At 42.8% G+C, this 24,541-nt stretch overlaps 1 protein-coding gene across 3 annotated transcripts in view; it reads right to left on the reverse strand.

The window, feature by feature from the left end:
- LOC121569813 (cadherin-18-like) overlaps positions 1 to 24,541 on the reverse strand; it is a 346,107-nt gene that overhangs the window by 180,250 nt on the left and 141,316 nt on the right. Inside the window, exon 1 of one of the 3 annotated variants that reach the window (XM_041881033.2) lies at positions 10,957 to 11,132. The exons of the other annotated variants lie outside the window; for them this stretch is intronic. The gene's annotated coding sequence lies outside the window, so the exon portion shown is untranslated. Of the gene's footprint in view, positions 1 to 10,956; positions 11,133 to 24,541 lie in introns of those variants that run through there. 3 annotated transcript variants of the gene reach the window in all.

A 24,541-nucleotide genomic window follows, 5' to 3' on the forward strand; every position in this document is an offset into this window, starting at 1 on the left:
TCAATCTCCCTCGGCCTGGGGCTCCATGCAAGATCTCACCTCGTGGAGTTGCTTTGATCATGAGAAAGGTGAGGAATCAGCCCAGAACTACACGGGAGGATCTTGTCAATGATCTCAAGGCAGCTGGGACCATAGTCACCAAGAAAACAATTGGTAACACACTACGCCGTGAAGGACTGAAATCCTGCAGCGCCCGCAAGGTCCCCCTGCTCAAGAAAGCACATATACAGGCCCGTCTGAAGTTTGCCAATGAACATCTGAATGATTCAGAGGAGAACTGGGTGAAAGTGTTGTGGTCAGATGAGACCAAAATCGAGCTCTTTGGCATCAACTCAACTCGCATGTTTGGAGGAGGAGGAATGCTGCCTATGACCCCAAGAACACCATCCCCACCGTCAAAAATGGAGGTGGAAACTTTATGCTTTGGGGGTGTTTTTCTGCTAAGGGGACAGGACAACTTCACCGCATCAAAGGGACGATGGACGGGGCCATGTACTGTCAAATCGTGGGTGAGAACCTCCTTCCCTCAGCCAGGGCATTGAAAAAGGGTCGTGGATGGGTATTCCAGCATGACAATGACCCAAAACACACGGCCAAGGCAACAAAGGAGTGGCTCAAGAAGATGCACATTAAGGCCCTGGAGTGGCCTAGCCAGTCTCCAGACCTTAATCCCATAGAAAATCTGTGGAGGGAGCTGAAGGTTCGAGTTGTCAAACGTCAGCCTCGAAACCTTAATGACTTGGAGAAGATCTTCAAAGAGGAGTGGAACAAAATCCCCCCTGAGATGTGTGCAAACCTGGTGGCCAACTACAAGAAACGTCTGACCTCTGTGATTACCAACAAAGGTTTTGCCACCAAGTACTAAGTCATGCTTTGCAGAGGGGTCAAATACTTATTTCCCTCATTAAAATGCAAATCAATTTATAACATTTTTGACATGCATTTTTCTGGATGTTTTTGTTGTTATTCTGTCTCTCACTGTTCAAATAAACCTACCATTAAAATTATAGACTGATCATGTCTTTGTCAGTGGACAAACGTACAAAATCAGCAGGGGATCAAATATGTTTTTCCCTCACTGTAATGTTAGCTAGCTTGCTATCATTTAACATAATTGGTTAGCTTTAGCTACCTGCAGATTCATGCATGGTGCCTAGCTATGACAGTCAGTTTGTATTGCTAGTAGTATGGGTTGGGATTATGGTTAATTGTTTAGCTAGCTAGCTATATGTCTAAACAAAAGACTCCACTACGCAAGTAACCATTTCACTGTACCGTTTACACCTTCTGTATCCTGTGCATGTGACAAATAAACTTTGATTTTATTTGATATAGTGTTTTTTTACCAGAGATGGTATTGTGAAGAACAACATGACCTGCACCAAAATCAGATTAGGATATCGGCCAAGGACTAGATAATGTACCTTTGCTACTACTTTCACCACTTTTAGTTTTGAAATCTTTGGTTGTTTACTACACTACCTTACTTACTCTGTTTAGCACATGGCCTCATATGTGAATCTTTAAAGACACAGGTGGGGCTAAGCCTTAAGTGGGTGTGAACGATGCTAAATGGGTGTAGACAAAGAAGAGCTCTCCACTAGGTGTACCAAAACATTCAAGGGCCATTTTCTCAAAAGTGGGGTTAGAAGTTTATCAACTTCCGAAGCAGAATGACTTTCCCATTGTTGCTCAACTTCAGTGTATGATATACTATTTTCTAGCACTGAGTCTCTACTTTTATCCAATGTAAAAAAAACAATTTCAAATTTTGCTACATAAGACTGAATCGAGGTGGTGGGTCACATATGAACTGTAACTCAGTAAAATCTTTGAAATTGTTGCCTCAGACCTGTCATGACATTTTTTATCCAACATGTACTTTACTCGCATAAAAAGGTGGATGGAAACCTGGTTTACATCATGGAAAGAGCAGGTGTTGTTAATGTTTTGTATACTCAGTGTATATACGTGTGACTTGTACCTTTTACTTTTTTGTACCCCAGGGAGAAACGCTGTACCCTAACCATACCGTTATTTTTGGATTGTGTTAATACATGTTCAAAGCAATGAGTACGAACCTGGTGGCACTGCAGAATCATTGATCCACTCAACCAAGAGGTTGCAAATTCAAAGCATTCATGTATACTCTATGTCAAGTGTCTTTGAGCACTGCTATTTTTACGTTGATGTAACATTGGTGGTGATAATTGGAAAATTATTTACTTCATTCTGGGCAGCTTTTAGCAAAGTGCAGGAATGTAATCTTGCCAATTAGTCTATAGCCACATCTCTTTATGCTGACATACAGTACCTGGTGGTGAAGCAGGTCTTTTACAAAAACGTCTGTAGAATCCGAATGGTTTGAGCTACAAACTGTTAAAAGCTATCCATGCAAAGCTGAGACTCTCGCGAACATGCACATGTAATGTTTTGCTCTACGAAACTCACAAGCTACACAAGAGTTGTTTGAAGGTAAGGGGTTATTCTACAAAGAAGATCATAGGAAATCCAATGACATAGTGTCTATAATGCTGTAAGAAGCTCACATAGTGGTTGCCACAAACTCCAAACAGTCACTGGCTAGTAGGATATGATCAGGTTTTTGCTTTGGCAGACCTTTTTGTTGTTGTTTACATTTGTCAATAAAACTCATGAATGCAACTGTTTATTTCAGATTGCTTTGTGTTATACATGTAGCTCTGGTTGTCCTGAAAATAAAATGGTAAAACACTTATTTTTGAGGTGTTAAATGAAAGTCAGATAAATTAATAGACGATTTTTGCTGGGGTCTCAGGACTGATAGGGTTAAGTATGCAATCTGAAGCAAGGTTTGATTAAAAACCAATCAAAATATATTCCAAAAGTATGGATCAGGTGCTATAATATCAATTAAACACTATGATATGAAGGGTGATCCACTGCAGTACAATGCCAGAGAAAAGTTTGCACAGCATATTGGCCAGTGTTACCTAATGTTAATTTTTCAGTGTCACATTTCTAGTGTTGATGCAGGTGTTAAATTAACTCTGTAAGTGTTAAACTAACACTCATTGGTGTAAAATAACACAAGTGTTGGTGTTAATAACCAGTGTTAAACCAAAACCACACCCATTATTATCATAATTCCCAGCATGCTCTATTGCAGAGTGATTTTTAGAATTGTTTGTTTCAATATCTATGTTTTTGCATGTACGTTGATAGATTTTTTATCTCATGCTACTCAAATATACATAACATACATTTTTCTAAATTAATCCAATCTGTTACTCTGACTTATTGCACCTGTTACTGAAATGTTTGTTCCGGTTTAGATGATTTAAGGTAGTCTCATATCTTAGTCTTCCCAACCCTGTCAGTCATTCTGAAGGCAGGTTTGGGTAGATAATATTGACTATCCCCACTCTGGCTGGATTCCAATAGGAATAGTGATTTGCAGGCCGGATTTTGCCTGTAAACCATGAGTTTCAGGCCACAGTATTAGGGATGATATCATATTCACTTAGGATCTCACTTGGTGAAGGCCACAGGACTGAAAATTATTTCAATCAACTTGAAGTTGCATTACCACCACAAACTGGACTGGAGTGTGGACCAGAGACAGGGAAGGTCTAAATCCTACCTTAAGGAAACAAAATACATAATTAAATACTACATCCCCTGAAGATTTTCTCAGCAGTTCACTTACGCTTGGCTCTTCAACACCATTACTCCTCAAATCTGATAACACTCTCTCCCTTTCCCTCCCATATTGTTGGCACTGAAATAGCACATGTTCCACTGTCTCCATCTCCTCCTGAAAGTGATGACACCTCCAAGACTGATTTTTTCCTACCAATTTACATGTACTGTTGAGCCTTGTGTATCCCAGTCTCAGCCTTCTGATTACACTTTCCTCCCTTCTCTCTTGACCTGAGGACTTCCCTGCCCCCACCTTTTCCTGGATCTTGTACAGGTGTCTTCCCTTTCCCTCCCTGTTCCAAAACTCTTGCTATTAGTTTTTAACCAGTGTTCTTATTAACCCCTTCGCTTCTGCTTTACTGATTGACATTTCCATTTCAACATTAGGATGTTTGAGAGCTTGCTTGGCGAGAACATCCACCTCCACATTCCCCTCTACTCCCACATGAGTTGGTACCAAGAGGAACCTCACAAATACCCCCTATTTGTCTCACCCTAAACAGGCACTGCAAAGTCTCATACAATACATCTTGTCTGCTCCGTGCCACAAATTAATTTAAGCTCATCAGTGCTGCACATGAGTCAGAGCAGATGACTACCCTGTCTGGCCTCACCTCCTAAACCCACTCAGCAGCCAATAATATGGCCAGCAACTCCATTGTGTATATGGATAAATGATCCGTTGCTCTTTTACCTTTAACTCAGGAACACTAAAAGCTGCACCTGTCCTCCCTGTTTGAGGGTCCTTAGATCCACCAATGAATGTATTCAAGACAGCATAGTACTGAGTTCTTAAATGTTCACTTACAATATTTACTGGATCTACTCCTTCCTCACCAGCTTACCCTCTCAAGCAACCCTAGGTTTATCATTGGATGAGGGAGCAACCAATATGTGGGATAGCAGGAAGAACCACAGAGGGGCTGAATTCCTTACCAAACAGTCCCATCTCTCTCGCCATGCCATTACCTATCCACCCAAAACTTGTATTCAGATCTCGTTCATGCTCCCAGCACTCTAGGAGGAACTTTGTTTGTAGGATTTGTAACGTTATGACCTTGAAGATTTACCCAATATTTCATGGTTAGTTGTTGTCTTTTCAACTTTAACGGCATCTCTCCCAACTCTACCTGCACCATGGAGGTCCTGACTGCTCCACAACATATTCTTAGAGCTTGAGCCTGGATTACATCTAGCTTTTTTAAAGATGTTGGAGCTGCTGATCCATATGCTACACTACCATAGTCCAGTAATGACCTTGATAGTGCTATATATAACATTTTCATCGCCATTCTATTCCCCCCCACTCCATTCCTGACAGGCAACGCATATTTTCTTTCCTTTGATAACTACTCTGTTAATATGTTCCACCCATGTCATTCGAGTGTCAGACCAGATCCCCAGGAACCTAAACACTCCCATCCTCTCCATATTCCTCCCATACAGCTTCAGGCATATTTCCTCCGCAACCTTCTTTCTAGTAGAAAACACAGTGTGTTTATCAACTCTTCCGACTGTATGGGGAATATTTCTCCCTCTCTTCCATATAGCCCCGTCATCCGCAAACTATGACCTCCCAATATCTGGTCTCACCTGGGAGATACATCCTCAATCATAATGGAGAACAACCAAGGACTAATCACACTTCACTGGGGGGTACCATTATCTACCTAATACATTTTTGACATAGAGCTCCCCACCTTCACTTGTATTGATTGTCCAAAAAATAAGTCCTTTATCCAGTTAAAAACCCTTCCTCCAACCCCCATGCTATCCAGTTTGATAAGCAGGCCCTCCTTCCACATCATATCATAGGCCTTCTCTACATTGAAGAAAATGGCTACCACCACATCCTTATTTGCCTGTGCCTTCTAGACCCAATACAGGATCCATTGTTCCACTGCCTTTCCTGAACCCACTTTGATCTGATGACATTAGTCCTCTACTCTCCAGGAAGTATGTCAGCCTTTCTGTTATCATCCTTTCCATAAGTTTACAGACATGAAATGTCAACACTATTGGCCTAGGATTAGTAGAGTAATTCCCTGGTTTCCGTATCGGCACCACTACAGCCTGCTTCCAACTGTCAAGCAGCTGCCCTTCCTGACACATCTTATTGTAAAGGCCCACTACTTTTCCCATTGCAGTGTCACTGAGATGAGCCATCATGGTGTAACACATCTCAACCTTTCCAGGAGATGTTACCCCAACTTTAGCTATAGCTCCCTTCATCTCATCCAATGTAAAAGGGGCATTCAGTGCATTCTCCACCACCTCTCTCTGATCCAGAATCCCTGCATGCTCTCCTCTGACCCTCTATTTCCCATGCTGTCCCTCCTCCGTCAGATTATTTGAGCTGTGCTACTTCACACATGCCTGGGCTAACATCTCTGCCTTCTCCATGTCTCTCACTTCAACAGTCTCCCCACTTTTCAGCACAGGGAGATCCCAATCTCGTCTGACCCCACTCATCCTCTTAATCCTACCCCACACCTCTCAGACAGGAGTAGTCCTGCCTATGTTGACACAGAACCAGCACCAATACTCCCTCTTAGCTGTCCTAATTGTCTTCCTTACTACTGCTTGTGCTTGTTTATACTGTATCAGTTGCTGGTAGTTATGGGACCTTTTCAACATCCTGAAAGCCCCGTTCATACCCTTCACAGCTTCTCTGCACTCCTCAGTCCACCAGGGAACTGCCTTCCTCCTTCTCCCCCCTGTACCCATGGGTATCACCTGCCTTCCGGCCCCTACTATTGCTCCTCTTACTACATCATTCACTGTTTCTATATACATCTGCACTGAGATCCACCGGCAACAGCCCCTGTTCACTCAACTATTGAAACTGACCCCATTCTGCTTTCCCAAATATCCATCTCCTCATCCAATGTCCTGCTGTATCTTGGACCCTCATTTCTACAGTACACATGATTGGGTAGTTATCACTACCCCCTGTAGATTCCTCACATACTTCCCAACTACATCTGCCTGCCATTGAACTTGAGATCAGAGTAAGATCCAGAGCAGATTCATTTCCACTTGTCCATTTACATCATGCTGTGACCCTCCACAGAGTGTACTATGGGCATTACAATCCCCACACCTCATCACCCGTCTCCCATCTTGACCTTCTACACTCCCAAGGGCCATCAACTCTAGTCACTTACACAGGTTGTAAAAGTTCACTATTACCAGATTCCCCCTCCCAATCACACTTATACCACTACATACTCCTGCTCAACTAGAACGATTAGAGTAGGTTTAAACCATGTCACATCTGGTTTAGCTGATAAATCCTCAAGAAACTGTTAGAACTCTTTTCCATTGGCTATCAAACTTCTCTCGTTTCATTGGAGGATTAACACCATTATGAAAATTAACCAAGACATGATTCCTGGCTGGACTGCTTTCCAATCTCAAGATCATCCCTCATATTTTCCCATGTCAGTCCTGTGATCCCTAGATACATTACTGCCTGATCAAAAATGATCTCCATCCTCTTATTCTTAGATATCTCACTTACTGCGCAGTTGATTGCTGCTATTATGAATGTAACAACCTTCCTCATATCTACTCTTGTGTTCTTCCCATTCTGCTCCCTACATCCCGCCCAACATGCATCCCAATCTGTCCTGGAATACCTGCTCTTCTAGGTGCCCGCTTGTCTCTGCGTGAACTACCTTCACTGCTTCTGCATATGAGATTTTACACTCACTCCTCACCTGCTGCACTTCCACCTGTCTTTTCATCACTGCACAACACCCATAAGCCAAACTATGGGCACCCCCATAGTTACAGCAGTTTAACTGGACCCCTTCTCCACATTCCCCATTTGCATGTTCTCCCCCACACTTCACACATCTCCTTTTGCCTCTACACACTGCCGCCACATGCCCAAACCTTTGACAGTTATAGCAAAGCAATGGTTTCAGAACATAAGCTTACACAACTCGTATACCCAATCTTAACTTTTTCTGGCAGTACCGGATCCTCAAAGTTTAGTAGCACTGACAGGCTATCCACCTTCTTCCTTTCTCGTGTCATCTGGAGGAGCTTTGCATCAATAAGAGAGCCTCCCTTCAAGTGGTCCTTTATTTGTTTCATGTTAAACATTTCTGAAACTCCCTTAATAACTCCCTTTACCCGCTGCCGTCCGGTTTGATCCCATATGCTACTATCAACCACACGTTTTCATACCTGCTTGAGTTTGTGAGCCTTCTCACGCTGTTTAGCATCACTTCACACCACCACCAAACTTCCATCATGAAGACTTTTAGCAGACACAACCTCTCCTACTTTACTCTTCAAATCACTAGCCAATGTGATCGGACTTACCGTAGTGACTCAACCCTTGTCCTCAAACTTCACCAACTCCTTGAACTCCACTTCTCTCCGTACAACACTGCAAACTAAACCTCTCTCATCACTACTCTCCCCTAATGAGACCTGCAATAGATCCTCGGTCTTCCTCTTCTTCACATCTACTACTCTTAACCCACCTTTTCCCCTCCATCACTACACTCCATGCCATCCTCCTCAATTCCTAACCCCCTTACCTTTCCATCCATACCTGCGCCAGTCACACCACAGTGTTGCTCAACCACCTCCATGTCAACACTAAAAAACCTGTCCAATCCGAATCGGATGCTTTCGCTGCACAAACCACAGGCCTGCAGGCAAGACCACTCCCCTCCAAGTTCGAGTCCGGTCAACAACAGCAAGAAATGGTCCAGGACTGAGAATGGATGAATGCAACAAACATGTCTCTGTCACTAACAAATATGGTCATGGGTGGTAACTCTACAATTCACTCGAAAGGCAAGGCACTCTGGAAAATATGCAAATAAGGTTTTACTCTAAGCAGTGTGCTAATTTAACACTGAAAAGTGTGGACCGTATAGACACTGGAACAGTGTTAAATTTAGATTCAGTCTTTATAATACTACTACTAATAATAATCATAATCATAATAATAATGGATTGGATTGATATAATGATTTTTCCACCTAGGTGCTCAAAGCCCTTTCATAGTAAGGGGGAAACTCACGTCATCCATCCCCAAGGGTAGTACGGCAACCATTTGTGCCATTTATGTTCCAGTTATGTCTCTAGAGAAAGCAAGCTTGAGCCATTATAAGACTAATGTAGACATCAGTTCCTTGCCCTACATCAGGGGTATCAAACTCATTCCATGGAGGGCCTAGTGTCTGCTGGTTTTTGATTTTTCCTTTCAATTAAGACCTAGATAACCAGGTGAGGGGAGTTCCTTACTAATCAGTGACCTTAATCCATCAATCATGTACAAGGCCGCAGACTCTCGACCCTCTGTGGAATGAGTTTGACACATGTGCCCTACATCAATGACCGTCACATCGACACTAAGGTCTGTGCTTCAAACACAGTCTTAAACAGAACCACTGTTTCAGACTGCATGAAGAGATGTGGATAATTCTGCCCTCAAATCTGACTTTTCATCATGTTCCAAGGTCTTATTTTCATAATAAAAGCGCTAGATCCCCTGAAGCTAGCTTAGAGTGATCATGAGAGGTCATCATGCGATTGTCATTATCCTCTATGGGTTGTTTCCTGGACACAGATTAAACCTATAGTCCTGGATTAAGAAGAATGCTCAATTGAGATTCTCCATTTAAAGTGTTGTGTAGTACACGATTAGGCTTTATCTGTGTCTGGAAAACCAGCCCTGGATGTCCGGTTTGCATCACACATTTATTGATTGATTCCATCAGAGCTTTAAGTGATGAGAGCCAGTACAGCAAACTCCCAAAGCCATCCTCACTGCACCACCCTCTCACCACAATTCACGGAAATTGAACGCAATGATTGAAAGTCAGCCCAGGTTATACAATGAAATGACACCACGATGGCGGGCTGGAACTGTCAAGTCAGAATACATGAGATTTTCAATTCCTAATACAAACAATATGGAAATACTCTGACAGAAGCTTTACATATGGATTATTATGTAGTACAATGATTTGATGCTCAACAGCTGTTGTGAAAGCAAAAGAAAACCGACAACAACAACAACAACAACAACAACAACAACAACAACAGTGCTTCCATAAGTTAGCTCACACTCCAATGGAAATATTAAAAACATTTCACTGCCACCCCTCCTGTAGTTGAGCACACCTTGCTAGACAGAGATTACAATTACAATATAAACACTGAGCAGAGTCTGACGAGGTAGAATCAGGTTCAGGAACAACTCAACATCAGAAAGTTGACTCATGTTTTTTTCATAGCTAGCAACCCATCGTATTTCCTTAGCATTTATTTCCATACAACTACCTATATGCTGTAGTTTTCCCATAACATTTCATAACGGTCAAACATTTCTCCCCATTTCTATGCATTCCAACACAAGGGCCTGTATGCTGTTCTTTTATTTAAATTATTTAAATAATACAATAATAATAATTCAGAGAGAGATGAAATCTGATGCGGAGAAAGACCTCTGCTAATAAAGGATAAGAAATCAATGAGTGGAGTCCCGTTTCCTGCAGTGCATTTATATTTGTCTGGAGCTACAGCAAATGTAGCGCTGCCCATGCATCAGATGGATCAGATATCAAAACTCACACTCTCTCACACTCCCTTACAGCAGCTGTAGCAGCGGCAGTAGCAGCAGTCTATAACTCCAGTGAGGGAGAGAGAAGAAGGCTTACAACGTGCACACCACGGGAACTGCAAGTGCACTCATTAGCACCAAAAAATTACTTGCAATAAACCCCCTCGCTCCTTGCTTTCTTCTCTCTCTCTCTCAATCTCTCTCTCTCTCAATCTCTCTCTCTCTCTCACTCAATCTCTCTCTCTCTCTCTCTCTCTCTCTCTCTCTCACTCAATCTCTCTCTCTATCACTATATCTCTCTCTCTATCACTATATCTCTCTATCACTATATCTCTCTATCACTTTATCTCTCTCTCTATCACTATATCTCTCTCTCTATCACTATATCTCTCTCTCTATCACTATATCTCTCTCTCTCTCTCTCTCTCTCTCTCTCTCTCTCTCTCTCTCTCTCAATCAATCTCTCTATCACTATATATCTCTCTCTATCACTATATCTCTCTCTCTATCACTATCTCTCTCTCTCTCTCTCTCTCTCTCTCTCTCTCTCTCTCTCTCTCTCTCTCTCTCTCTCTCTCTCTCTCTCTCTCTCTCTCTCTCTCTCTCTCTCTCTCTCTCTCTCTCTCATACACACACACATCCACACACACTCACGCGCACATACCTTAAAACATTTTCCATACCTGGTGGGACTTCTTTTGACAGGCATGACAGCTGTTGGCTTATGAGGAGGAGTGAGCAGGACTTTCTGTGCATCCCTCACCATTTTCTTTCTATTTTTCTCGCTCCCTTTTTCCATCTCTCTACCTCTGTCTGTCTCTCTGGGGCATTGCTTAGTGGTCGGCTAGCAGAGAACCCACTCTATCGCTCTCTCTATCACTCTCTCCCTCACTGTGCGTGTGTGTGTGAGAAGTGGAATGAGGGAGTGTGTGTGTACAGCATGAGCCATCCTCCAATCCTGCCTGACTATGGCTGCAGCAGCTCCAGGAGGAGGTGATCTCTGATTGGTAAACTGAGGGCTTAGAACATGTCTGTCAGGCTTGTACCACCCTCTGTCTTTCACATTACCCTCATCTCCCTCTCTGTCTCTTGCTATATTTATATATGTTAACCTCCATATTCATCCACATAGCTCTCCTTCTATCAGCCATACTTGTCTCCCCGTATTCGCTTTCCTTCTAACACACACACGCACGAATGCAAACACACACACACACCCACTCCCTCTCTCAGTTACCCCAGGGCTAGCTGTGGAGTCTACCTCTGAATTCAGCAGTGCTTTCGCTCTCACTGGCTCCAAAGGGAAACTTAATGAATAATGAACAGAGGAGTGAAAGAGAAGGATGGGGGTGGAGGTGGAGGAGAGGAGGAGATGGGCAGTGGCAGAGAGGAGAAAAAGAGTGAGAAGAGGCCCTTCAGGACTATGGCACATTGGAGAGATGGAGAGAGGGCTACTTCGAGGTGTTCACCCACCAATTAGGTAGACAAGAAGAGAGGAAGATAATATAGAGGATGTGGCAAAGTGGAGGAGGACAGGGGATGGAGGGATGAGGTGGAGGTCTCTAACTAAAGAGGGCTCTTGATATAGAGACAAATGAGACTCCAGAGACAAGGAGGGAGGCTCGGGCCAAGATGAGAGGCAGGAGGAGAAAAACGGATGTTGAAAGAGAGGGGCTCACAGGAAGACATCACAGGGACATGCTGTCCTCTACATAGTGCTGCTCCTCCATCTATCATCCAGACCCAGTTCTCTCAGACCAGACCAGACACTTGTTTCTCATTTAACACATTTACTTAAGAGTTTATCTGCATACTACTAGCTAAACCTTTCTGAAAGGTAAGCTATGTGTAAAAAAAAAAAAAACACGTAAGATATTCAAACTCTTTTTAGATTAACCGCTTTACAGAGTATTTGAAATGGTTTGGTTGTTTTTCAGCCATTTTCGACCCCAATCCATTCTGCATTCAAATGATTCAAGTATCTAATGACTGGGTTGGTTATAATAGAAACTGAATGAAGGTTATTGCTGGTGTATTGATGGGGGTCAGTAAGCCGCCTAGTTGCAGTCAAACATGATTGTTAAGCCCTGGGAAGAGAACTGTGGTCTTAATGACATGCTCCTCGGGTCTTTGAGGGATACTGGTGTATTGATCTAAGGGTCCTTTCACACCGTGATGTCCATTTCCCTGATGCCTCTTAAATGATAGCTCTCTAAATCATCTCACCGACCGGGCTAATTGTAGGAGAAGACATTACAGATGATATATAGTGTCATTCCGAAACCATTGACAATGTAATGAGTAAGGACACCAAGTTAGCATTTAACCACATAGCATTTCCTTACAGACACCACACCAGTGTCTAAACTTGGTTATTTTGTTTTACATCAAATTACAATCTGTCATTTTGGACTGACAAATGTAGACATTTTCAAATACATAAAACTAAAAAGTTTTATATCACGAAATTTCGACCTGCAATCTTTTGGACTTTAGAGCAATGTTGAGGAAATCCGATTTGACTCAGAAAAGTATATATATATATATATATATATATATATATATATATATATATATATATATATATATATATATATATATAGCCTATCCATCTCGTAGAAAAAAAATACAAACTATTGGAATCAAGACATAAAATAACTGATATAGGCACAAGATGGAGGGAGTGCTGGAACATAACTAACAAAATTACAGTTAACAAAAATGTACGCTTAATCCAGTATAAACTAATGTATAGCATGTATTATACAAGAGACAAAATCTACAAATTCTACGGCAGATTCATGTTTTAAGTCTAAAACTAACAAGGACTCAATAATTTATATCTTCTAGGAGTGCTATGAAGTCCAAAAGCTATGGGCAGAGTTAGAAAGTTGGCTGTCAGAAGTTTTACATTGTAAGTTTACTTTAAATTCGTCTATCTGCATATTTCAAGACATGGCATATGAGGGTGTGGTGAAATACCCAATGGGGTAGACCATACTTTTCTCGTCAATATTTTTGAAAAAAACGTCTACTTAAAAACTGGAAATCAAATGATCCTCCATCACTACGACAGTGGATGAATCAAATGTATTATTATTAAAATATTGAAAAGGTGTGGGCTACAAAAAAAATTAACAATGCAATTTGATGCCAAATGGCATAGAGTGCAACGAGCACTGGAAACTTCCAGGGGATGAAGGATGAGGGGGAGTGTATGTCACACCCTGGCTCTGGGACTCTATTTGTTGAGCCAGGGTGTGTTTATTCTATGTGTTTATTTCTATGTTGGGGGTTCTAGTTTGTTGATTTCTATGTTTGCCTGAGTGACTCCCAATCAGAGGCAACGAGTGTCAGCTGTTGGCTGGTTGTCTCTGATTGGGAGCCATATTTAAACTGTCTGTTTTCCCTTTGTGTTTGTGGGTTTTTGTTCCGTGTTCGGTCATTGTCACCGTGGACTTCACGAGTCGTTTCTTGTTTTGTTTATTGTGTAGATTATCACTAAAGATAATAAAGTTCACCATGTTCGTTCAACACGCTGCACATTGGTCTCTCCCTGACGATCGCGACAGAAAAACCCACCATGCAACGACCAAGCAGCGTGTCCAGGGGCAGCTCTTGGGCTGGACATGGGAGGAAGCGCCGGGAGAAGAGACGGTGGAGGCGCGCCGTAGAGAGGAGCAACGGCGTGATCAGGGTCGTCGTCGGGCGGTCGAGAGGCAACCCCAGAATTTTTTTAGGGGGGGGGGCACACGGCATGGACGACAGGGCTGACGGAGGCAAAAAAGGGGCGGATTCTGGAGGCCACCAGGTTACGGATACACCGCCCTGTACGTCCTGTGCGGATGCCTCACACAGACTGTGTGAGGGTAGGCATTCAGCCAGGACGGGTTGTGGCCGCTCTTCACTCCAGGGCTCCTATCCGTCTCCACAGCCCGGTTCGGCCTGTCCCTGCTCCACGCACCAAGCCTACAGTGTGCGTCGCCAGCCCAGTCCGGCCAGTCCCTGCTCCACGCACCAAGCCTACGGTGTGCGTCGCCAGCCCGGTCCGGCCTGTCCCTGCTCCACGCACCAAGCCTACGGTGTGCGTCGCCAGCCCGGTCCGGCCTGTCCCTGCTCCACGCACCAAGTATACGGTGCGCGTCGCCAGCCCGGCCCGGCCTGTTCCTGCCACTCGCACCAAGTATACGGTGCGTGTCGCCAGCCCGGCCGGGCCTGTTCCTGCCACTCGCACCAAGTATACGGTGCGCGTCGCCAGCCCGGCCCGGCCTGTTCCTGCCACTCGCACCAAGTCTACGGTGCGCGTCGCCAGCCCGGCCCGGCCTGTTCCTGCCACTCGCACCAAGCCAGGGGTGCGAATCGTCAGCCTGGTAAGGCCCGTCCCTCCTCCACGCACCAAGCCAGGGGTGCGCGTCGTCAGCCTGGTAAGGCCCGTTCCTCCTCCACGCACCAAGCCAGGGGTGCGCGTCGTCAGCCTGGTAAGGCCCGTTCCTCCTCCACGCACCAAGCCAGGGGTGCGCGTCGTCAGTCCAGCACAATCCGTGCCTGGGTCACCGGTGCCTGGTAAGGTACCGGTCAACTGCTCCACGATGGAGCTGAAGCTAACCGCTCCTGCTAAGTCCAGTTCGGCCCAGCCGGCGGGGCCAGACTGGACCAGGGGGCGCTATGGGGGGTGTATTGGAGGGTGGTGGTCAAGGCCGGAGCCAGAACCGCCGCCGAGGAGGTATGCCCGCCCAGCCCTCCCCTGTTTTGTTTAGTTGAGGCGCGGTCGCAGTCCGCGCCTTTAGGGGGGGGTACTGTCACACCCTGGCTCTGGGACTCTATTTGTTGAGCCAGGGTGTGTTTATTTCTATGTTGGGGGTTCTAGTTTGTTGATTTCTATGTTTGCCTGAGTGACTCCCAATCAGAGGCAACGAGTGTCAGCTGTTGGCTGGTTGTCTCTGATTGGGAGCCATATTTAAACTGTCTGTTTTCCCTTTGTGTTTGTGGGTTTTTGTTCCGTGTTCGGTCATTGTCACCGTGGACTTCACGAGTCGTTTCTTGTTTTGTTTATTGTGTAGATTATCACTAAAGATAATAAAGTTCACCATGTTCGTTCAACACGCTGCGCATTGGTCTCTCCCTGACGATCGTGACAGTGTAGTTGTGAGACATACGTGATGTGTATGGTTGCGGTGGGAACATGTGGGTCTGAGCAGGTGTGATGTCATTGATGTTTGTTGAAATGTGTGTGTGCGTCTGTTTGTCTTTTGTTTATGTATGGTTGTTATTGTAAAAAAATATATAATAATACACACTGTAATCTTGTTCAAACCGAGGGTATACACCTCACTGCCTGCTCATTGCGCGTTTAAGCCCAGGCTATTGACTTTGAGGCTTGTCCGCCATTTTGTTAGCGCGAACAGTGAGTGTGACCATGAAGTACAAAAATGTATTAATGTGGTATGTGATGGTTGTGTGTGTGGCTGTGGTGGGTCCCTCCATAAGAAACCCTTTGGTCAATTAATCATAGCTAAGCAGAACAGAGAGATTAAGCAGTCGACTGAATCTCATTTCAAGCTGCTGGTTTGTGGTTTGGGTGGGTGTGTGCGTGTGACATGCTGGGGACACAGACAAATGGCCAACTCAGTGGACTCCAGCTCCAGTGGAGCTATAGGGAGACACATTACCAGGCTGCAATAAAGAATTAGTTTTTCTCCCATAACTCGTCTAATTTATGTGGTGCTGGACAAACATCAAGGTGGCATGCATTGAAATGTGTATCTCTCTTGTGGCTTTCTTTTGCAAAATGTCTATGAATTAACTGACTTAGTTTCAAATAATTGTCAACATATACTGTAACATCACATTAAGGTTTGGGACGTTCGCTGTGTTACAGGGAACAATAGCAGGTCTATTTTGCTCCAGAGAAATAGGTCATTGTTCCCTCGTTGGTGCAGATGCTAGCCTAACTTCTAACGTTAGATAGCTATCAAGCTAGCCAAGTTTCCTTAGCAGCTTGTAAACAGCCCACAGGCCTTGCGGCTAAGACCACGGATTGTTCCCGGAATGTGACTGTTTAAATCCTTGCTGTTTGTTGCTGTTTCCATCTGCCCTGCGACCTGCCCTGTCTGGAACTGCGAGAAGTAACAGCGTAGCCTACGTTCCTACCATGACAAATACCAAAGCCGGTGGGAGTACCGTTGAGGACAGTGGTGTCTCACTATCACAGGTGAAAAATCCTTAAATTAACAATAAGAGTTCTACAAGCACTTGTTACAACAACAAGAATATAGATTCAAGTGTTGTGTCCAAATACTGGTGGAGTCAACTAATTAAAAGAATGAACAATCTGAACAGAGATGTCCAGGACCTGAATAACAGTTTGCAGTTCAGTTTAAACAGCAGAACAACAAGATGAAAGCAATGTGTAAGTCATTAAGAGGACATCAGTTATGTATGTGAATCCATGATAACAACGGAGAAATCTGATTATCTCGAGGGACAATCAAGGCGGAACAACGTTGTGGTCAAAATTGCAGAATCTCCACATAAGACCTGGAGGGAAATTATCACTGAGAAACTGAAGATGGAACACAGGAAGATTGAGGGGGAGTGCGCCCACAGGACTGGAAAAACCACCACCGGCCCAGGTGACAGGCCCAGGCCGATAGTGTTCAAGTTCCTGAGGTTCACGGACAAGGTAGCTGTTCTTAAAAGAGCCAAGAACTTGAGAGGAACGTACATCTTCCTCAATTAGGAATATCCTGAAGCTATGTGCCAGAAGAGGAGAGAACGTATCCCAGGCAGGAAAGCTGCCAGAGCACATGGGGATATTGCTTACATCCGCTATGACAGGATCATTGTCCACTCTACCTTCAAAAAACCTGGAAGGGATGAGAGAGCCAAGCCTGTGGGTTCATTGCTTCAACCCAGCAGCACAAACACACTTACACACATCAACTGATTAATGGACTGCTGAAGGTACTGTATATTTTTTACCAACTGACTGCTAAATAATGTATTTTTTGTTCTATTGCTTTGTTTGTTCTTTTCCATATTATGTATATTTCTGATGAGCTACATATGAAACGGATAAAACATAGCCCGTATTAATATTAGTAGCCTTAGAAATCAGGTTCATGAAATCAATAACTTGCTAACATCAGATAACATTCATATATTCGCCATTTCTGAGACTCACTTAGATAATTACTTCGATGATACAGCAACAGCAATACAAGGATATAACATCTACAGAAGAGACAGAAATGCCTATGGGGGAGTTGTTTCTGTATACAGTGCCTTCAGAAAGTATTCAGACCACTTACCTTTTTTCACATTTTGTTAGGTTACAGCCTTATTCTAAAATTGATTAAATTGTTTTTTCCCCTCATCAATCTACACTAAATACCCCATAATGACAAAGCAAAAACAGGTTTTCAGATTTTTTTGCTAATTTATAAAAAATAAAAAACTGAAATATTACATTTACGTAAGTATTCAGACCCTTTACTCAGTACTTTGTTGACGCACATTTGACAACGATTACAGCCTTGAGTCTTCTTGGGTATGACGCCACAAGCTTGGCATAACTGTATTTGGGGAGTTTCTCCCATTCTTCTCTGCAGATCCTCTCAAGCTCTGTCAGGTTGGATGGGGAGCGTTGCTGCACAGCTATTTACAGGTCTCTCCAGAGATGTTCTGTCAGGTTTTAGTCCGGGCTCTGGCTGGGCAACTCAAGGACATTCAGAGACCATTTTTGCATTGTCTTGGCTGTGTGCTTAGGGTTGTTGGCCTGTTGGAAGGTGAACCTTCACCCCAGCATGAGGTCCTGAGAGCTCTGGAGCAGGTTTTCATCAAGGATCTCTCTGTACTTTGCTCTGTTGATCTTTGCCTCGATCCTGACTAGTCTCCCAGTCTATGCCACTGAAAAACATCCCAACAGCATGATTCTGCCACCACCATGATTCACCGTAGGGATGGTGCCAGGTTTCCTCAAGATGTGACGCTTGGCATTCAGGCCAAAGAGTTCAATCTTGGTTTCATCAGACCAGAGAATCTTGTTTCTCATGGTCTGAGAGTCTTTAAGTGCCTTTTGGCAAACTCCAAGCGGGCTGTCGTGTGCCTTTTACTGAGGAGTGGCTTCCGTCTTGCCACTCTACCATAAAGGCCTGATTGGTGGAGTGCTGGTTGTCCTTCTGGAAGGTCCTCCCATCTCCACAGAGGAAGTCTAGAGCTCTGTCAGAGTGATCATCGGGTTGTTGGTCACTTCACTGACCAAGGCCCTTCTCCCACGATTGCTCAGTTTGACCGGGTGGCTAGCTCTAGGAAGAGTCTTGGTGGTTCCAAACTTCTTCCATTTAAGAATAATGGAGGCCACTGTGTTCTTGGGGACCTTCAATGCTGCAGAAATTTTTTGGAACCCTTCCCCAGATCTGTGCTTCGACACAATCCTGTCTCGAAGCTCTACGGACAATTCCATCGACCTCATGGCTTGGTTTTTGCTCTGACATGCACTGTCAACTGTGGGACCTTATATAGACAGCTGTGTGCCTTTCCAAATCATGTCCAATCAATTGAATTTACCACAGGTGGACTTGTAGAAACATCTCAAGGATGATCAATGGAAACAGGATGCACCTGAGCTTAATTTTGAGTCTCATAGCAAAGGGTCTGAATACTTATGTAAATAAGGTGTTTCTGTTTTGAATTTTAAATAAATTTGCAAACATTTCTAAAAACCAGTTTTCGCTTCGTCATTATGGGGTATTGTGTGTAGATTTCTGAATATTTGTATTTATTTAATCAATTTTAGAATAAGACTGTAATGTAACAAAATGTGGAAAAAGTCAAGGGGTCTGAATACTTTCCGAAGGCACTGTATATTCAGAGATAGGCCACCAAGGGCTAATAGTCAGTATCTATATAGATAATATGTATGAAATGCTTCATAGTGTATGTGATGTAAACAGAGATGTTTACTTTCTTGGACACCTGAATATTGACTGGTTTTCATCAAGCTGTCCCCTCAAGAGGAAGCTTCTCACACTAACCAGTGCCTGTAATCTGGTTCAGGTTATTAATCAACCTACCAGGGAGTTTTCAAACACTACAGGAACTATATCATCCACATGTATTGATCACATTTTTACTAATACTGTAGCACTTTGTTCCATTGGATGCAGTGATCACATTATAGTGGCTATATCCAGGAAAGGTTCCAGAATATTGGCCTAAAATATTGTATAAGAGATCCCCAAAAATATTTTACTGTGACTTATGTGGAGGATGTTCAAAATATGTGTTTATTTGATGTGATTAATAAGGAGCATCCAGATGCTGCACGCTGCACAATTTATGAAATTGCTTCTTCCAATTATTGATAAACATGCACCTGTTAAGAAACTGATTGTTAGAACTGTTAAGGCTCCATGGATTGATGAGGAATTGAACAACTTTATGGTTGAAAGAGATGGGGCAAAAGGAGTGGCTGCACATTTGACTGGCTGGCTTACTGCAAATTGAGAAATTAAGTGACTAAACTCAACAAAAAGAAGAAGAAACTGGATTATGAAACCAAGATCAATGATATAAAGAATGATGGGAAAAAACTTTGGAGTACATTAAATAAAAGTATGGTTATTAAGAGAAATTCAACTCCATCTTTCATCAAATCAGATGGCTTATTCATCACAAAACCATTTGATGTTGCCAATTATTTCATTGTTTTCTTAATTGGCAAAGTGGGCCAATTTTGGCAGGAAATGCCAAGAACAAACAGTGAGCCATCGTATACATGCATAAAAAACGAATAATGAAAGAAAAGCATTGTAGGTTTGAATTTTTCTATCGATCAATAATGACAAATGACAAAAAAAAAAAAGAAAAGTGTAAAGTGGTTTTCCCACTGGCTATAGGGTGAATGCACCAATTTGTAAGTCGCTCTGGATAAGAGCGTCTGCTAAATGACGTAAATGTGCCCTTGAGCAAGGCACTTAACCCTAATTGCTCCTGTAAGTCGCTCTGGATAAGAGCGTCTGCTAAATGACTAAAATGTAAATGTAAAATGATAGTAGCAGACTCTATAGCCACTCCTATCTGTCATATCTTTAATCTGACACTAGAGGAAAGTGTTTGTCGTCAAGCCTGGAGGGAAGCCAAAGTCATTCCGCTACCCAAGAAGGTTAAAACGGCCTTTACTGGTTCTAACAGCCAACCTATCAGCTTGCTTCCAGCTCTTAGCAAACTTTTGGAAAATATTGTTTGGTTTTCAACCTCTGCCATATCGTGGATTCAGAGCTATCTATCTAATATAACACATAGGGTTTTCTTTAATGGAAGCTTCTCTAATGTTAAACATGTAAAGTGTAGAGTACCACAGGGAAGCTCTCTTCGCCCTCTACTCTTTTCTATTTTTAAACAAAGCCTGTGTGTCCATGTATGCTGATGATTCAAACCTATACGCGTCAGTAACCACAGCTAGTGAAATCACTGCAACCGTAAACAAAGAGTTGCTGTCAGTTTTAGAATGGGTGGCAGGTAATAAACTAGTCCTGAACATGTCTAAAACTAAAATCATTCCCTAAGTTCTAGACCTCAGCTGAATCTGGTAATGAACGGTGTGGCTGTTGAGCAAGTTGAGGAGACTAAATTACTTAGTGTTACCTTAGATTGTAAACTGTCATGGTCAAAATAGATTGATTCAATTGTTGTAAAGATTGGGAGTGGTCTGTCCGTGATAAAAGAGATGCTCTGCTTTTTTGACACAACATCCACAAAGCAAGTCCTGCAGGCTCTAGTTTGATCTTATCTTGATTATTGTCCAGTCATATGGTCAAGTGCTGCAAAGAAGGACCTAGTTAAGCTGCAGCTGGCCCAGAACAGAGTGGTACGTTTTGCTCTTCATTGAAATCTCTCTTGGCTAAGAGTTGAGGAAAGACTGACTGCATCACTTCTGCATCACTTCTGGGTTTTATAAGAAACATTAATGTGTTGGAAATTCCAAACAGTTTGCATAGTCAGCTTACACACAGCACTGACACACACACTTACCCCACCTGACCAGGGGTCTTTTCACAGTCCCCAGGTCCAGAACAAATTCAAGGAAACATACAGTATTATACAGAGCCATGATTGCATGGAACTCACTTCCATCTCATATAGCACAAGTGAACAGCAAACCTGGTTTAAAAAAAACGAATTAAGCAACACCTCACGGCACAAAGCCTCTCCCCCATGTGACCTACTTTTTGTGTGTATATACTGACATGTATGTGTAACTGATAGATGCACACACACACACTACATGTTAATGTTTTAAAATGTAAGTAAATTGTAGTCTTTTGTCTGTAATGTCTGATCCCTCTTTGTGACGTCACATTTCCGTGTTGTCTCCGTGCTGCTGTGCTGTTTGTTGCTACTTGGCTACCTGCCAAACTTTTAGTTTTTTACTTGTAATAGTTTAATCAAAACTCTGCATTTAACAAATTTACCAACGTCTTAATTTTTTCCTTGCTCAACTTTTTTCATTTTACTTTTTTACCCCGGGTGCTTTATCTGGTCATGGGTCAACAGAAGTTCCACCAGCCGAAAAAGATAAGTAGTAACACTAACGCAATGCCATCAAATTGCAGTCGCTGTACTCATAATATGCAGGAGAACTATCGTCTTATGGGAAGATAGCCGACTTGCAAGCCCAGCTTCAGACGCAATCGTTAGGCAAGGGCAATTTAAGTGTAGGAATGGATGAAACAGTGTCTGTGCAAATTTAACACAATATATTTAACACTGTGATTTCATAAATGCACACATTAATTCAGGTTACAGACTATGTAACTAGGCTTAGGACCCCTAGACAAAGCGAGTGCAACAATATCCGTAGGCTAGTTATGGGTTTTGTCACAGCTTGTTTATTAGCAGAACTGGATTACTACATCTAAAATGGAACGTGGAATGATTTAACATAGTCCAAAACCCTTAGAGATTAGACTTGCTCCTCAAATAATCTAAATAATTATTTAATTAAACATTTGAAAGGCCATTAAATTTTTTATGATTGGTCAAATCTTGATATTGATGGCTTATGATTGATTAAGTCTTGATATCCAGTAGCCTTCAATTCACATACAGAGGTTCCATTCAAGTTCTGCATTGACCTTGAATATCTCTAATGTGCAATAATCAGTCAGGCTCGGATGGATGCACACGTTCTCCATTCTACCTTAAGGCTTTACAAGGGGTCAAAGGTCGTCTCAGCAGGACACCATTATTCCCCTTCAAAAATGCTACGCTAACCTTGATCAGAGTTACTCAAGGATATATATTGAGAAATAACAATTATTGCTGATGGCCAGGATGTATTTTTCCCCCTTTTTTATCATATTTTCTTTCTTTCCTTCCAGTGGAGATGAAGGTTTTTCGACACAGATTTGCAAAACAGATAGCCACGTGAATGCCACTTCTCTGAACTCATTTTAGTTTTTGACAACTCAGTGAATCTGGATGTAGTTTATAGACAGTTAGGTTTGAGCCCAACTGAAAACCTTAATATTACTTCTGCTCTAAAAAATATAGTTAATAGGCTGTAATCTTAGTAATGGACAGGTTATGAGCAAATCAGAAATCTGAATTAACTGAAAGAGTGGTTTGTAGGGATGGGTTTGACATTAGAGTATTAGGATATGGGAGATTTCTGGTCATTGGCAGTCATCAGGGAGTTAACACTAGACTCTTGGAGCCACTGAGAGATGTGACCTGTCTTATGCACAATGTGTGTGTATGTGTGTGTGTGTGGTTGTGCGCACATGTGTGTGTGTGTGTGTGCGCGCGTGTGTGTAACTCCACTGGTCCCAATCAACAGTGATGGCTATCACACATGACAGTCAGAGAGTGATGGGTTTCATCTAGATAATTGAGGTAGACAGTGTTTATGTCCCAAATGGCACCCTATTCCCTTTACTTTTGACCAGGGCCATGGAACTCTGGTCAAAAGTAGTACACTATATAGTGAATAGGGTACAATTTGGGATGCAATCAGGGAAAATGGAAAGAGGGAAAAAAGGATCTTACTATCATATTTGTTTCAGCATTGATGGATGATTAAGGGAATGGATGGTGCTGTTTATGTCACTCTGCCAAATGATACATAAGGAACTCGATTGAACCTCCCAAGGACAGTTGCCATGGATTCAAGCTACTTGAGGAATAGTGCTGTTGGATAACCATGCAGGATGCAGGAAGCATGTAGGACATGCTTTGATTTGTGACATCACGAGAAAGGCATTTTTCCGTTTAGCTAACATTCCACTCATTGTACTTTGTGTCATTGTTGAGCTACTGAGGCCGTGTCTAGACGTGACAGTCCATGCAGCTTTGGTATTCTGATCATAGAGTTCTGATCATGGAATTCCGCGTCATGCATCTACACCTACATTTATATGTTTCCATGTCCGCAGTGTGTCTGGATTCCCTTTTCCCGTGCTACATTCAAATGCCAGTATGCATTCTACAAACGATGGAATAGGCAAAATATGATAATAACACAACAACTGATGGCAGTAGCTAACTACTGTAGCTAACTAGCCAGGTAACCTCTGTAGCTAGCCAGAAAGCTAGCAAGCAATGCTAAAGGGATTGCAAACAGGTTAGCATAACTCTTGTTTTTCTAAATGTTAGCTAGCTGGCTAGCATTTATGAGGCCAGCAAACACGTATTTCCCCCAACGTTCTAACAAAAAGGGGCCTCTTGGTCCAAAAAACACGTATTCTGGAGACTTTTGGGAGGAGTGCTGATGACGTCGCCCACTGTATGCACTTTTGGTAGCCTGATTGCGTCCAGACTGAGCAGAAATCCGTACACAATGCATCCTTGAAGTGGTCAGCCAGATCTGAACACAATCAGACCACAAAGCGACTTTTGTGAGTCTAGACCCATCTTTTCAATGCGATCTTCATATTCTGATAACAGAAGTCGCGTGTACTGTAAGTGTCAAGGGTAGACACAACCTGAGTTACACCATATTCAGATTTCTCAGAATATCTCTTTGACTTCAAACAGAAGCTGAATAATGATCATGAAGCATTGCCAACTGTATATGAATGTTTCATTTCTTCACTATTGACTCGGTCAAAATTCGCAATTCATCACATTAAGTCATGTTTATTGGTATTATGTGATTATGGAATGTATGCCAGTGACTCACTGTGCCCTTTGAATCTTTCAGCCAATCAATACTGGGTCCATGTGGTTTAACTGTAGATTACATCTAAATCAGGACATTGGGATGGG

Source organism: Coregonus clupeaformis, chromosome 7 (assembly GCF_020615455.1).
Source record: "Coregonus clupeaformis isolate EN_2021a chromosome 7, ASM2061545v1, whole genome shotgun sequence".
NCBI lineage: Eukaryota > Metazoa > Chordata > Actinopteri > Salmoniformes > Salmonidae > Coregonus > Coregonus clupeaformis.